This window comes from Hippopotamus amphibius, chromosome 11, assembly GCF_030028045.1.
Source record: "Hippopotamus amphibius kiboko isolate mHipAmp2 chromosome 11, mHipAmp2.hap2, whole genome shotgun sequence".
Lineage (NCBI taxonomy): Eukaryota > Metazoa > Chordata > Mammalia > Artiodactyla > Hippopotamidae > Hippopotamus > Hippopotamus amphibius.
In genome coordinates this window covers 12,577,366-12,593,097 of record NC_080196.1, presented here as the reverse complement: position 1 = coordinate 12,593,097, position 15,732 = coordinate 12,577,366, and the positions used below count along the sequence as shown (strand labels likewise).

General features: G+C 40.6%; 1 protein-coding gene across 9 annotated transcripts in view; it reads left to right on the top strand.

The window, feature by feature from the left end:
• The window catches only part of ATXN1 (ataxin 1), a 382,604-nt gene that overhangs the window by 41,227 nt on the left and 325,645 nt on the right, over nt 1–15,732 (top strand). The gene's annotated exons all lie outside the window — the stretch shown is intronic.

Here is a 15,732-nt window from a genome sequence, read left to right as displayed (position 1 = left end):
AGAAGTGGAGATGCTGGGTGTTCATTAACTTACACGTGTGGATCTGCAGCTCAGTACAGCTATGCATTTGAGCTTTGTCAGCCTAGAGATGGGTAGTATTGAAGGATACCCCTCTCCAGGAAGAGGGTCGTCAAGTTGTGGAGACCATGACTGAGTCCATTAGGATGAAGGTCATGGAGCTGATGACCACCAGTTTCAATCCCTCAGCCCAGCCCCTGGCCTTCATGTCAGTGTCGGTGGGAGGGAGGGCCAGTGGGGGCCGGGCCATCAGGAGAACCTGGCTCAGTTATCCTAGGCTCTCACAAAGGCTGTCGTGTGCTTAATTTTTATTTCATTATCATTGTTTTCTTTGAATTCTTTCATTCTGAGCCCGACAAGCCTGATTGGCAGATTCACTGTCTGATTTTTCTAGTTTTAGATTATATGCTTTTTCTTCAAGCCATCTTCATCTATTAACCTACATTCATTTTTAATTTTAATGCTCCAATCAATAATTATTTCTCTTGACAGTTTTTGACAGTCTGCTTCTCCATTTAGCTGTTTAGCATGAATTTGAAAGGTGATTTCTCAGTCTTGCTCTTTCATCCTCTGCTTAGGGGGCTCTAGAAAAATATACATGTTCACTCTGCCCTGGGGAGTTTTTAATACAGAAACACTTAGTAGTTTTCTATATAAGAAGATTGAGGACTACAGAGCGTTAACATTTTCTGTTATGTCGCATTTTGGTTACGTTATAAATTCACTTGAAAGGCCAGATTTCTGTTAATTGGAATTGATATTGTGAGGGCAAGCCCTTCAACAAATGTTTATTGAATACTCATGTGCAAGGCACTGTGTTAAATGTGATGGGACATTAATAGTCATCCCCAAGAAGTACAGTGGTCAGGGAAAGAGAACCACTTCCAAAAGTAGAATGGGTAGAAATACTTAGAAAATGACAGTTTTATCTTGCTGCATATCTGCACTTAGGATACGTGGAATTTCTACTTGGAAATTCCAAATGAAAAGCTAGGATACAACGTGCACGGTCATCTTTATGTCTACATCACACACACACATATGTGAGCATGTTGTAGTCAAGGGCAAACCTAGCCGAAGACTAAACAGAGAAGGGGGCGGGGAATGTTCTTTCCCACTAGAATCATAGCGTTCAAATTCTTGGCAGTTCAGATGGTGTCCACTATAGCTGTTAGTTTACATTTTGATAATTTACCAACGAGTATATCATATTTAATTCCTGCTTGGGATTGTGCCTCCGAGCACAGAATTGCCAACGACACACTGCAAATGTGAAAGTAAGAGTTTTCCTCGGGAACTCACTTACTCCATCGGCTCTTCTGTGAGTATGGGCATGACCTGTAGGTTAGAAGTTCTGGAGCAGAAGGCGGAAATCGGATCATGTCACAGTGAACAGGAAAGGAGGTGCTTAACACCCCTGCTCCTTTGCAGTGAGCTCTGCTTTTCCTCCTTGGTCTGGGGCCGTTTGGCCTCACATATCCTGGCATGATTTAGGGAAGCAGGCTCTGACCTTCTGGTGCCCTCTCTTTCATTTCACTCCAGGCGTATTACTAGGCAAAATTCACTGTCATATTTGTGTGGTTAAAACTTCTCCGACTTTAGTACCGAGCCTTTGTTTTTCAGCTTTGTAGGGCAAAAGAGCTAGCATTTTCTGGACATCACTGACCCTTCACCACAATTGCGGGTTTTTAAAAAAACCTTACATAAACTTCATTGCACCTTATGGTGACAGCTGTGCCAGTCACAAATTAGGACTGGCAGTTCTTGGCTGTCGCTCTTTTTGACTTAGCTCTGGTTTTCAGATTATTTACTTACATCTGCTGCCGATTTTCATTGTACACATGCAGAGTGATGCAAACATAAACTCTGTCCTAAAGCAGCCGGTGCTTTGGCCTCATTGTCCCCTAAGGACTGCGGAAATCAGCTGAAAGTGAGCAGAGCTGGAAGTGGTGCGTCAGCCAGGCCGTCAGAGAGGACTGGTTGGATCTCTGTGTGTTTGCTACCCTCAGCCCCTCAGCCTGGAGATGCTTCAGGTCTGTGTCCAGGGCTTGCCACACTGACTCAGAGAGCTAAGTAATGTCTGAGCTGGAGCTGGCACCATTATGCTGGCGTGGTAATTCACAGTGAAACACGTCAGGCCCCCACGATCAGTGCATGCTCTGTGTCAAGCTACCCTGGAATGTAAATCATTATTGGAAGCTACTCTATTGATTCACCTTGAGAAACTGCTGCTCTCTCAATGCAGGTAGCAGTAAGGGTTACAGCACCCACGTTTTCTCAAGAAACATTTTATAGGCAGTTAGGTAATGGCTTGGCGAGCAAGGAATCAGAATAAGGAAGTAGATTCAGTAGCACCAAGCTAACGTCGTCTGCTGCTCTGTTCATCTCAGGAGAAGGATATTTTCCTAGTGGGACCAAAAACCCTTCAATGGTTGGCTATCATCATCTCACTAGGATGGTCTAGCCAGTGAAGCCACTTTCTTCCCCCCAGCAGCCTTGGCACTGCCACGTTTGCTTTCGTGACTATACTTCCTTGGCAGAGCCAGCCCACGCCCCCTTTTGAAGACACGATCTTTTCTTAAATATATGAATGTAATTCACAGGTACTGGCTGGGGCAGGGGGCAGGGGGCAGGGGGCGGCGGCGGTGGTGGTACTTTGCTTTCTTCATTGACTTTGAATGTGCATATTCTAATCCATGAAGTCTAGTTCTTACCATAAGTCTCTGACTTGGCAATCTCTTCTCCCCATTTCCAAGTTCCTGGTGGGGAGCATTGGTGTATGTCTTGTTACATCCCTCACTGTATTCTTTATAAGACCCTTGGAGACTTAGCAATAAACATCCCATGAATTATATCTTCAGATCAAGCACTAAGAACTGCACAGCACCCTGGAGGCATCCGCCCAGAGCAAGAGTAGGCAAACTATGTATGGCTTGTGGGCCACACCTGGCTGGCTGCCTGTTTTTGTAAATAAAGTTTTATTGGAACACAGCCATGTCCATTCATTTATCTAATATCTGTGGGTGCTTTAGACTACAGACATGAGTTGAGTAGTTGTGAAAGTTGTGAAAGCGATCGTAAGCCAACACAAAGCCTGAAATATTTACTGTTGGGTGCACTTCAGAAAATGTTTGCCAACTTTGGTCTGTAGAATTTGCAAGTCATAGAATTGCAACCGGTAAGAACTAGAAGTCCCCCTCCTCCCAACCCAAATTCGGTGAACAAATGGAGGATTAGAGAAAGAATGAGACTTGCGTAAAGGTCACAGAGCTACTTAGTGGGATAGCCAGAAACTGAACTCAGATTTTCCGATTCCTAGTGTAAGTACTTGCCTCCTACTTTTGGGACCTTGGGAGTTTTATGGTTTACAGATGATCAGCCATTACAACACTGATCAGCCATTACAACACACTGAGATAGAGCTTCTTTAGTGGCAGGGGCTACTTGCCAAACTGACCTCCCCAGGTAAAATCATCAGCTAGGCTGTCATCAATATTCACTTAACAGCACCTGCCAGATGCTAAGAGTGGAGGGAAGGGCTAAGGACATCTATGAATAAATGACATCCTTACCCTCTGGAAATTTGGATGAGAGGAAGAGTCAGATATTTGCACATCCTTTTATTTGCAGTGTGTTTAAATGTCATCATGGGGCTGTGATCATGTAAAAGGAAAGGTGTGTTAATTGGGCCTTGGGGGCGGGGGTAGGGTTGTAGTCAGGGGTGGTTCCAAAGAGTTGAGGATGTTTGAGCTGTTTCTCAAGAGAGCTCTTCAGGCGGAGGCTTGCAATGGATGTGGGTTGGGGGCCTCTAAGTGTGAAGTCCAGTAGTGTGGGAACACTTGTCTGCCACAGCCAGAGGTAGGGCGGAGGGTATGTGGTGAGGAGGGGACAGGAAACACAGTTGGAAATGTAGGTTGGGCCCAAATAGTGGAGCCCATGGCATTTCATGATAAGGACTTTAGTTTACATTCTGGAGGTTTCTAACCTGTAGATTTCAGAACACATGGGAGACCACAGTTCTTATAAAGGAGGGCCTACCCATCCACATGCACAATAAGTATTGTGTGTAGATTTAGTAATTAATATTGCTAACAGAAATCAGCACTTTCTCCCAAATATATGTAGCTGGCTGATATGATGATTCATCAACCCCAAATTCATTTAAAGTGTTACTAAATTAATAGTATCTTTTTGATCACTATTTTCTTAATTAACAGATATTAAGAGTAAAATATTTGTTGCTCAAAGTCTGCAGAATTTTGGATTAAAAAATAATATTGGGAACTACTGCTGTTGATGACAGATAGACATGCAATTTTTTGAGTTAACAAGTGGCATAGGTTCCAGAGTCCCGCTGCTCTAAATCTTATTAGCTGTGTGACTTGGACCAAGTTATTTAACCCCTCCAAGCCTTAGAGTACTTATCTCTAATAGTCACGTTGACGTTTGCCTCTACAGTTGTTATAAAGATATAACAGTGTATGAAAAGCGTATAGCATTGTGCCGGTCCCATGAGATATGCCCAGTAATGTCACCTGTTTTTATTATTTTTGGTGGTATATTCAGTGTGTCTTAGATCTGACCCAATGTGGAGGATGAGTTCCAAGGGGAGAGTTGTGAGACATTTTGTTACCCAAGTGAGTAATATTGGGGGCCTGGAATGGGCAGAGTGTAGGGGTATGGAGAGTATGGGAGAGTGTATGTCCATTTCAGGTAGTAATGTGGAAAATGAAAGAACCCACCTTCCGTTCATGCCCTAAGCAATGGACTAGGTAGAGTTTGGAGTTTAGTGAAACCTGTTCCTGTGATTTCCTGGCACTATATGATGTGAATCATCTGGCAAGTTCTGTGGCTCTTAATTCCTGGAATTGAGCTAGAAAAGAATTCACCTAGGGTAGACTTTTTTTTATTAGTTTAATGAATTAATAACCCCTCTTTCGGACATGTTAAAACTAGAATTAGAATATAAGTATTTTGTTTCGTGATAATGTAGTATAACTCTGCAGTTTAGCCTATACCTGTCATAGAGATTTCAAAGAAATGTATATAGGACAATGTAACATATTCCAAATTTTAAAAAAATTGGTAATATTTACATATTAATTATTGGTATGTCTGTGCTTAGGAGAAAATCAGACAGGATGAATGTTGTGTCATCTGAGAGATTTGTATTTCCTTCTCTGACATTTCCATATTTTCTAAAGTGAATGTATGTATTTAAGAAAAATTTTTATTTTAGATTGAAGTATAGTTGATTAACAATGTTGTGTTTGTTAGTGTCAGGTCAGCAAAGTGATTCAATTATACACATACATGTATCTATTCATTTTCAAATCCTTTCCCCCTTAGGTTATTACAGAATATTGAGCAGAGTTCCGTGGGCTATATGGTAGGCCTTTGTTGGTAATGCATTTTATATATAGCGATGTGTACATGTCAATGTGTGTTTTTTTTAAAGTGCTAAAAAGGAAAACTTTGATAAGGACTGCATCGGAAAGGCTGAAGGGAATTTGCCATCCCTGTCTTTTTGAGAAGCTGTTTACACACGCTAGTGGTAGTGAGTGCCCTCCCAAGTGTGTTTCGTTTCAGTCAGATGGTGTTCTTCTAAATCTGGTGATATGGGGGCCAGCTCATAAAGGTGGGTGGAAGTGAGAAATTAGAGTAGCAGTAGTATGCTGATGGGGCCAGTCAGAATTTGACTATTACACTTTATTCAATTATTTTTAATGTTAGAGTCCGGGCTAAGACATAAGATTCCTGTTATTCACCATCCTTCCTCAGTGTGCCGATTCTCACACGTGTGGGTGCTGACACACATGCATGGGCACACAGTGTAGGGGCGCCAGGCCCTCACCAGGAGCAGCAAGAACACCCATCCAAAGATCAGGAAGTGGTGGGGGTGGGGGGGGGGGGCGGGTCTGGCCTCAGCTCTGGTACTTAGTTTTGTAATACACTTAAGTCAGTAACCTCCCCCAGCCCAGCCTTTTTGTCTGGGAATGAGAGAGAATCACAACAGTTCTGACGACCTCACAGGGTCCTTGGGAAACCCATTTCGAACAGATTATAAAACCCCATACACTCGAGAGTTGTTTTTAATGCTGGCTTGGCCTGTCTTCAATATTGTGGTCACGGGCAAGTGACCTAAGCTCTCTGGACCCTGGTACTCCAACGCTAAGGCAATTGAATCTAATTTTTTGTCCATCCGACACAGTGGAGAGATGGGGTTCAGAAACTGTGGGGGTCAGAGGAGCATACCCTGGGGCAATGGTTCTCAAAGGGAGCCTGCAGAAAAATTACCTGGAGGGCTTGTGAAACCACAGATTTCTGGGCCCCAGGGTTTCTAGGTTAATCTGTTGGGGCCTGAGAATGTGCATTTCTAACAAATTCCCCCATGATGCTGATGCTGTGGTTCTAGGGACCACCCTTTAAGGGTGAGGGTGGGTAGTAGGATGGTGGGAGAACTGTATGCATTATGAAAAAGCATCCAATTCAATATTTAACGTCTCCCCTCCCCCAATACACCCCTCCCCCCCAGATCGCCAAAACTAGATGTTTTCTGAGATTCTTTCTTTCTCCTGAATATTTGGTTCTCTCTTGATACTTCAGCCAATAGAAACAAGAAGGGATTTGGGGATTAAGCAGGTCTCACACAGGTAGACTAAGTAACACTGACAAATCATTATTCCACAGCTTGAATCCAGAGACGCTTATTCACACATGTATGTGCACCAGAGGCCAGTGATATCTTTTGGCTCTGTTCTCCTTTTTAAAAATTCAGTGAGTAAGCTAATTTTGTAGGAATGTCTCAAAGCGATTCCTGTTAAGCCAGCATTGGTAAATTGAAATTGAGGAAGCAGAGCTGATTAACATAATCTTACTGAAACTTAATTGTGGAGAGATCCCCCTAGATTCAGAGAATTTGGACAGGAACCCTCCTACTCATCCCTTATAGCTCTGTGGTGTGGTGAAGTTCGGTTTGCTCACATGGTGTCTACTTTTTCAGCCAGGGTTAATTCTTTCACTGGAGGGGATGAGTAAGGGAGAGAGTTGGCATTAATTGCTTCATCAACTGCTCGTGTGAGTCATCTCCTGCTTGTCTTATTAATTCAACTGGAAGGAGGAGAAATGTTATCTTTGGTTCCAAGGCCAGCTTCAGTTAGCTAGGATATTCCCTCAGAGGGACTCACACTCATAGTTTCATTCACTTATTGAAGGAATGAATAGATTGTGAATTTCATTATCCTAGCATGTGTGTATGTGAATATATAAATGGCAACATGTGACCTCATGATGTTTGTCAATGATCAGGTGCTGTAGGTGGGATGTTAGCCCTGGATTATATTGAAGGTGGTTGATTAAAAAAAAAAAAGAAAAGGATGTGGTCAGATTCATACCTTCCCTGAATTCCCTTCTACTTGTTTCCCATTTGATTAACAGAGGTGTTGAGAGAAGAAGAGGACAATTTCCAAATAAAATTGCCTTCAGTTCTTTTTGGAGTTTAACACAGCAGCTGGATTATTTTGAAATACAATTGTATGTCTGTTATTTTCTACTTCTTACGTTCAGCTCACTTGTGTCTTCCTGTTTGGCTTGTACCTTCCCCTTCTGACTCAGTCTTCTTGATTTCTCTTCTCACTCGACTAGACCACTGTTCTTCCTCTGTCTTTGGCTTTTTCTTACTTGGTCTCCCTTGCACGGCCTTTTTCACTGAAGCATGTCTCTGTTCGTTTTTCCCTTATGAGGGATACGGGTTATCCCCAGGCAGATGCTCCAGATGGAAAGTACATCTTTCTCGTAACTAATAAATTCATTTTTATTCAGGAAGAGTTTACATACAGTGAAATGCACACATCGTAAGTGTACAGTTCAGTGAGTTTTGATAACTGGATACGTCTGCGTAGCCAGCACCCTACTCGAGATGTAGGGCATGTCCATCACCCCAAAGAGAGTCTTTACTTCTCCTGTCTGTCAATTCCCATCCACCCATACTCAACCACTGCTCTGATTTCTTTCACCATAGATGAGTTCTTGAGCTTTAAAGTTGTTCTTGAACTTTATTTTTTGTATCTGCCTTCTTTTGTTTAACATATCGTTTTTTCAGATTCACCCATGCTGTTGCATTCATCAGTTCACTATTTAAAAAAAAAATTCTGACTAGTAGTCCACTGTGTGTGTGTGTGTGTATTGATTCATTCACTTGTTCATGGACATTTGGGTTGTTTCCATGTTTGACTATTATGAAGAAAGCAGCTGTAAATACTCTTGGGCAAGTCTTTTTGTGGACGTTACGTTTTCATTTCTCTTTGGAGTGAAATTATTGGGACATAGGGTAGGTGTGTAACTTTATAAGAACCTGCCTGTTTTCTAAAGTGGTTGTAGCATTTTATGCTCCCTCCACAAGTATATGAAAGTTCCAGCCATTCCACATCCTCACCAGTGTTTGGTCCCCTCATTCTTTTTAATTTTAGCTATTCTAGTGGTTAAACGAAGTAGTATCACATGGTTTTAATTGTATTTCCTGATGACTAATGATGCTGAACATCTTTTTATATCTTTGTATATCTTCTTTTTTGTATCTGTTCAAGTTCCTTGACAATTTTTAAAATTGGGTTGGTTGCCTTTTTTTGGTGTATGCGTTCTTTATATATTCTGAATATAAGTTTTTTTTGCCAGATGTGTGTATTACAACACTTTCCCCAGTGTTTTGGCTTATCTTTTTATGTTTTTTTAACTGTGTTTTTAGGTAAGCAGTTTTTAATTCTAATGAAGTCTAACTTATCACTTTTTTTAAGGAGAATATTTTTTTCTATATCTTTATGGAGCTTTTGCTTACCCTGTGGTTACTAAGATGTTCTCCTAAGTTTCCTCCCAGAAGCTTTTTAGATAAGCCTTAATATTTAAATCTCTGACCCACCTCAAATTAGTTTTAATGTATGGTGTGAGGTAGGGGTCAAGGTTCAATTGTTTTCATATGTTTATTGAAATGTATGAAATAATGATTGAAAAGATTTTCTTTCCTCATCAAATTGCCTTAATAATGTCTTTGCCAAAAATCAATTTGACTATATTTATTCTGTTTCAAGACTCTGTTTTATTCCATTGATCTGCATGCTAAACTTATGTCAATACCATACTGACGATTAAAATAGCTTCATGATAAGTCAGGTGTTTTGAGTCCTCTAACTTTATTCTTTTTTTTTCAAGATTGTTTTGAGTGTCCTAGCTCCTTTAGAGCTCCATACACATTTTAGAATTGACTTGTAATTTTTTAAACAGCCTTTTTGAAGTTTGTTTGGATTGCATTGAATTATGAGGGATCAATGTAAGGAAAATAAGTATATTAACAATATTGAGACTCCCAATTCAGAAACATAGTGTATCTCTCTGTCCTTTTGTTTATTAATTTGTTTCAGTAATGGCTCCCTATTTTTGGTGCAGAGGCATTGCATGTCTTTTGTAAAATGTAGCTGTATTTTATGGGGTTTTTTTTGATACTGTCATACATTTAATTTTTTAAATTTCATTTTCAAATTGATGTTTAGATAAGGAAATACAATTTATCTTTGTTTATTGACCTTATATTTATGGACTGCTAACTTAGTGATGGTACATATCCATGCCTTGTCCCTTACCTTATGGGGAAAGAATTCACTCTTTTACCATTAAGTATGATGTTAACTATAAGTTTTTCATAATTACTCTTTATTGGATTGAGGAAGTTTCCTTCTATTTCTAGTTTTCTCGGAGATGTTTGTCTGTTTTTATCAGCAATGGATTTTGAATTTTGTACAGCTGTCTTTCTGCCTCTAATAAGATATCATATAGTTTTCCCCCCATCTGGTAAATTATACATTGGCTGATTTTAAACTTTAAGGCAACCTTGAGTTCCTGGGATAAGAAAAACTTATCATTATGTATTATTCTTTTTACCTATTACTGATTTTTTTTTTGCTGATGTTTTATTTTTTTATATATTTTTTTGCTGACTTACAACCATGCCCATTAAGAATTGCCATTAATTTTTTTCCCGTGTGTAGTATTTGCTAGCCTTTGGTATTGGCGTTATGCTGCTCTTATAAAATGTGTGGTGGAGTGTTCCTGTTTTCAGCATTTTCTGAAAGAACTTCTGTAAAATTTTATTTCTTTTAAAAATAATTGGTAAAATTCGATAGTTGAAAACATTTGGGCCTGGAGTTTTCTTTGTGCAAAGGTTCTAAAAGTATTTAATTTATTTAAAAAATATCATACAGCAAAATGTCCTTTTTTGGTTACGATTCTGAGTTTTAACACATGTGGAGTGTTGCATAACTGTCAACCATGATCAGGATATAGAACAATTATATCACTGTGTGCAGAGGATTTTGGTAATGAATTCAATTTTTCTTAACAGCAGACTATTCAGATTTTTTGTTTATTCTTGGTTATGTTTTGGTAAATTATGTTTCCACTTTTCAAGAAATTGTTCATTTCATCTAAGTTGCCAAAGTTAGTGGCATAAAGTTGTTTGTAATATTTATTATCATTTGTTTATTATCTGTAGGATCTGTAACAATATCCCCTTTTACATTATTAATATTATTATTTTGTTTTCTCTACTTATTTTTGTGATTAGTCTTGCGAGGAGTGAAAGAACGAACTGTTGCTGATTTCCTATTTCAGTGATTTCTGCTCTTATGTTTATTATTTCTTTCTTTGTCCTTAATTTGGGTATAATTTGCTCTCCTTTTTGTAGATCATTGATTTGAAATTTTTATTCTATTCCTAGGTGCACAGGTGCATACATTTCTAGGATTATATCTTCCTAATGAATTATATCTTCCTGATGAATACCCTTTCACTTGTATGAAATTGTTCTTCAACTCTGGAAATTCTCCTTGTCTACAACTCTGCGATATGGGTATAGCCATAATAGCTGTAGCCTATCCAGACTTCAGCCAAGGATTTGGGGTGAATCCTCATGTTTGAGCGGCACCACATGAATTTTGATATATAATACTTTTATTGTTACTTAACACAGTATTTGGTTATTTCTATTTTATTTCCTCCCCTGTTGTTTAATAGTTAAGTATTTTAATTCCCAGAAATGTGGGAGATTTTTAAGCTTTCTTTTTTTTCTTGATTACTAAATACATTTTTGATTTACCTGATTTTTGCCATAATTGTTGCCTTAAAATTTTGAGGCCATTTTGTTAGATGCGTATATATGTTCATGATCATAAAATCTTCTTTATTGATTGTTCCTTTTGCTGGTATATAATGTCTCTGAGGGTCATTTGTAATGCTTTTTACCTTACATTCCATCTGTCTGATATTCAAAGTACTATCCTAGATTTTTAAAAAATTTTTGTTCATATTTTCTTTTTTATTATCCCTTATTTTCAACTTTGTTTTATACTTTCATTTTTAAATGGGCTGCTGTTTTTTTTGCTACATGTTGTGTATAGTTTAAATGCAATACTAGTCTCTGTTACTTGGTTAGTGACTTTACACCCAATTTTACTTATTTTAATTATTTTTATTGTCTTTTTAGTCTTGCTTAATGTTTTCTACTTCCCATTTCTTTTTGCTTCTTTTTTTTTTTTTAAACCATTTTCCTTCCTTCCTTTGAATAGATTTTGCTGGTTTTAAAAGAATACATTTTATTTTATTCTTAGAGTGTATAGCTTTATCTTAACACAAACTTAGTCTTCTCTGAGACTTATCAGTAACTTCCCTGTTCCCCAGATCATTCCCCACTTCATAACCATTAGATCGTTCCTGTCTCAGTCTGGCTGTTTTCCCCCTCCTGAGACTTCACTACCTTCTTTCCTCCAAAGTTTCCCTGAATGCTTATGTTAGTTAACGGGCATACCTCTTGAAATGATTCAACCTCCAGCCCGTGCAACTTCCCTATCTTGTTTGGAACCAGAAGTGACTGGTACTTTCAGAAAGTTCATTGTTCTGGCAGAGTGGAGGACCGAACTGAAGGGGGTGACACTGGAGATAGAGATACCACCTAGGGGTCTACTGCACTAGTCCCGGAGAGTTTCAGAGGTCGCACGTGAAGACAGTGGCCGGCCGTCAGAGTGGGAGGATTGGTGGAATGATGGGTAGGTCCAGACACATGTGCGAGAAAGAGAAGATGATGGTGCTAAGGGCGAACGGCAAAGATATTAAATTTCTTTTCTTTTTTTTCCCCTTTTTTATCCTTCTTGGATTCCAGTTACATGATTTCTTATCAGGGTTTTGTTGGCAGGGTTAAAGGAGGCAAAACGGAAAAGACACAGCATATATCCTGGCCTAGAAGTGATCATTTAGAAAAAATTGGATAATTAAAAAAAAGGCTAACTTCCACATTTCTGTCTCAGATGACTGACGGTATGAATGGGCCTAGGGAGGCTCAGGTGACCTAGAAGGAACAAGTGTTTGGCTTTTTGGTTTGGGTTTTTGCCTTTTTTTTCCCTTCAGGGGGCAGGGGGACATGTAATTATTTTATTTCTTGTTATTTTAAATTTGGGCCACCAATGGGCATCTAGGTATCAGATAATTGAATACAGAAGCCTAGAGCCGATAGGCGGCAGGGATGTGAGAGTAGCTAGTAAAACTGTAGGGGGTTTTCCAGAAGGAGGTGATAGGGTCAGAAAGAGTAGAGATCCTTGGAAAAAAACATTGATAGGATGGATCTGGAGGACGGAAGACCCATCAGAGAAAACCAGAAGGACTGGGTTCTTAACCCAGTTCTGACACTACTAGTTTACTTAACCTTTTAAAAAGCACTTAAATCCTTTCAGGGGCTTCTCTTTCTTTTGAGCCCTTTCTCCTCTCTCCCTCCCTCTCCCTCCCCTCCATTCTTCATTAATTCAACAAATATTTCTTGAATCCCTGTTAAATATGTCAAATTCTGCTCTAGGTCCTGAGGTTAAAGCATCAGGTAAGATATGGGCTTTGACCTCTGGTGCTGAGAGCAGGCAACAAATGCAACCGTTACTCTGTGTTAGGCATTGTGATGCGTGTATGTTACAGAACCACAGAGAAGGGGCACCTGAATCAGATTGAAGAGCGGGAAAGGAGTCCCAGAAGGCTTCCGGGACACGTGTCCATCAGACTAAGCTTTTCAGAACGAGAAGTAGGTTAGACAAAGCAACCTAGACAGCATGTGCAAAAAAGGGACAAAAAAGCACAGAATGGTATACAAATAGGCTGAAGGAGCAGCTGAAGCGAGGCTGGCCTGACGGCGTTGGGGAGGTTCAAGGTCTAGAGTAGGAGGGTCCCGGTGTGCCAAACCCAGGAGTTTGGTTTTTTTATCGAGAACGGAATGCAGACTCACCAAAAGACTTGAAACAGGGATATGAAAGCTCAGGTGCGTGTTTTAGAAATCCCGTTCTTCTTGTGCTGGGCCTTTGGTGTGATGAGGGACCAGGTGGTGATCGGGGAGCCTAGAGAAGAAACAGTTCTAGAAATTCAGGTGACAGAGGGCTGTTTACTCAACAACCATGAAGCACCTGCGCCACGCTCATCCCTGGCCTGTGTGCTGGGGATCCCGCCTGGACCTGGGCAGACAGGTCCCTGGTTCTCAGGGAGCTTGTAGTGACAGTGCAAGTGACGATGGGAAGAGTGGGCAGATTGGAGAGATGTAAAGAGGCGGCAGCATCCAGAGGACGCGGTGACTCATTAGATGTTGGAGGCGAGTGAGAGGGAGGAGTTTCTGGTGTGGATAACTGGGTGGACTGTGACACCACTCACTATGGTGAGGCACCGAGCCGGGCTCAGCAGGGCCTCCAGGTAAACGTGTCCAGCATGTAGTTGGATACACAGGTCTAGACCTCTGGAGAGGCCTCTGCAGCTCACTTGGTTACTAAATGAAAGACGTGAACTAGGTGTTTAACTTACTTGATTTTGTTCGGTTCCATGATTCAGTTTCAGTCTCTGTCTATGACATTTGCTTCACGGAGAACCAGACTTCCTTGAATATCTCCCATAACTTAGTGTGGGGCTGGGAAAAACAGCAGGTTTATTAGTTGTTTTGGGTAGATCTGGGATCCAGTACCATTGATGTCTTGACTCACCCTCCTGTCCCTTTACCTTTCTAACCCCAGAGTGAGCTCACTACCTCGATTTTGGCTTGTTATGTAAATTGCTGTGGGCAGTGGTCATATTTATGAGTGCTCCAGCTTGTAGGGATTTTAGGATGATTTGGTCCAATCTATGCTTTTGACAGATAAGAGAAGAGGCCTAGGGAGGTTGTGAGGCTTCCAAAGTATGAGTAAGGAGTAGGGCTGAGATTAGGTCTCTCAATTCACTGGTCTCTTTGGCACGGTCTCCACCCCTCCCCTCCCCCCTTTACTTAGTTCACGCTGGAGTGCTTACAGAGCAAGGCAGAAATGTTCTTAGGTATATATTTGTGCAGAAGTTTGGAAATGACTAAGCCTGTGTATGTAACTTTGACACTTCGGGTAAAGCTTATCAAGAAGAATTGGATTACTTTAGCTCCGATGCAGGGAGACGGTGTCCTCGGGTGTCACCCTTGGATTTAAGCAGCTGTCTTTGCCCACGCGTCTGTTTTGGGGTGCCCTCCAAAGGCTCCCTGTAAGGTATTGTTTGACCCCAGGTAAAGAATCGCATTGCACTGCCATTTCAAAGAAAAAGGAAAAAAGTGCAGAAACTACCAAACTGAGTGTGGGAAGCACTTCTTGTTGGTAAGAGTTTCAAGTGCTAGAGAAGGGATGTGTTGAAAGGACATTTACTTTCATCAGCTCAGAGCATCTGTTTTTTATTCTTTAAAAAGAAGCAACACCTCAAATTATGGCAGTCCCTAGGCAAGTGAGCACTTGAGATTTTGATCTGAACAGATTCTTCGACGGAGTGCCTTGCAGGAGCTTTTAGTAGTGATTTGTGGCACTTGACTGATTCGCAGAATGACAGCCAATTTTTGTGGGGAAGGGGAGAGACAGGCAGCGATGGCTAAGGAACTGCACTGTGAAATGGCAAATAAGCCATTTCTCTCAGACACGGGTAGAAGTGGAAACTGGGCTTCGCAGACCCTGGAGTCCAAATTAAAGGAGATAGGAAATGAAAACTCAGCTCCGTGTTTTTAACTTGGTGCCCACCTCTGAAGCATTCATGCTGTGTGGGCTCCATCACAGTCCCCCCCCCCCCATACAGATTTGTATTTTCTTATTCGTAGCAGAAAACTTGCCATGTTAACCATTTTTAATGTGCAAAATTCAGTGACATTAAGTGCATTCACAACATTCTATGTCACCCCTATCCTATCATTGTTATTTTTATTTTAGGCTCAAGTTTCCCAAATGAAGCAGCTTGAGAAGTAGGGAAGCATCACCCTTAACCCCACAGCACAGCATAACTCCTGTTAGAATTAAGATGCCTCTTTTGTTACTCATTCATATGGTTTTGTTCAAGCCCAGTTGCAATATCGTTCATGCAGGTTATAAGGAGAATTTTAGAGTTGTTAGGAAATTTAAAGATGATTCACTCTATTCGCCCCATTTTTTTTTTTTTTTTTTTTACATTAGGAAACAAGTGGCTTCAGGGGACAATGGCTTGCATCACTGAACAGTGGCTGAGCTGGGTCTGGTGTCCAGGTGCTCTGTCCCCTGAATCCCCTACCCTGGACTGGTCTGTCTTTAGTTTCAAAATTATCATAAAAAGTTCATCTGTGGTTTATTTTTAGGGTAACCTTTCTTTCTTTCTTTTTCTTTCTCTTCCTTTCTCTCT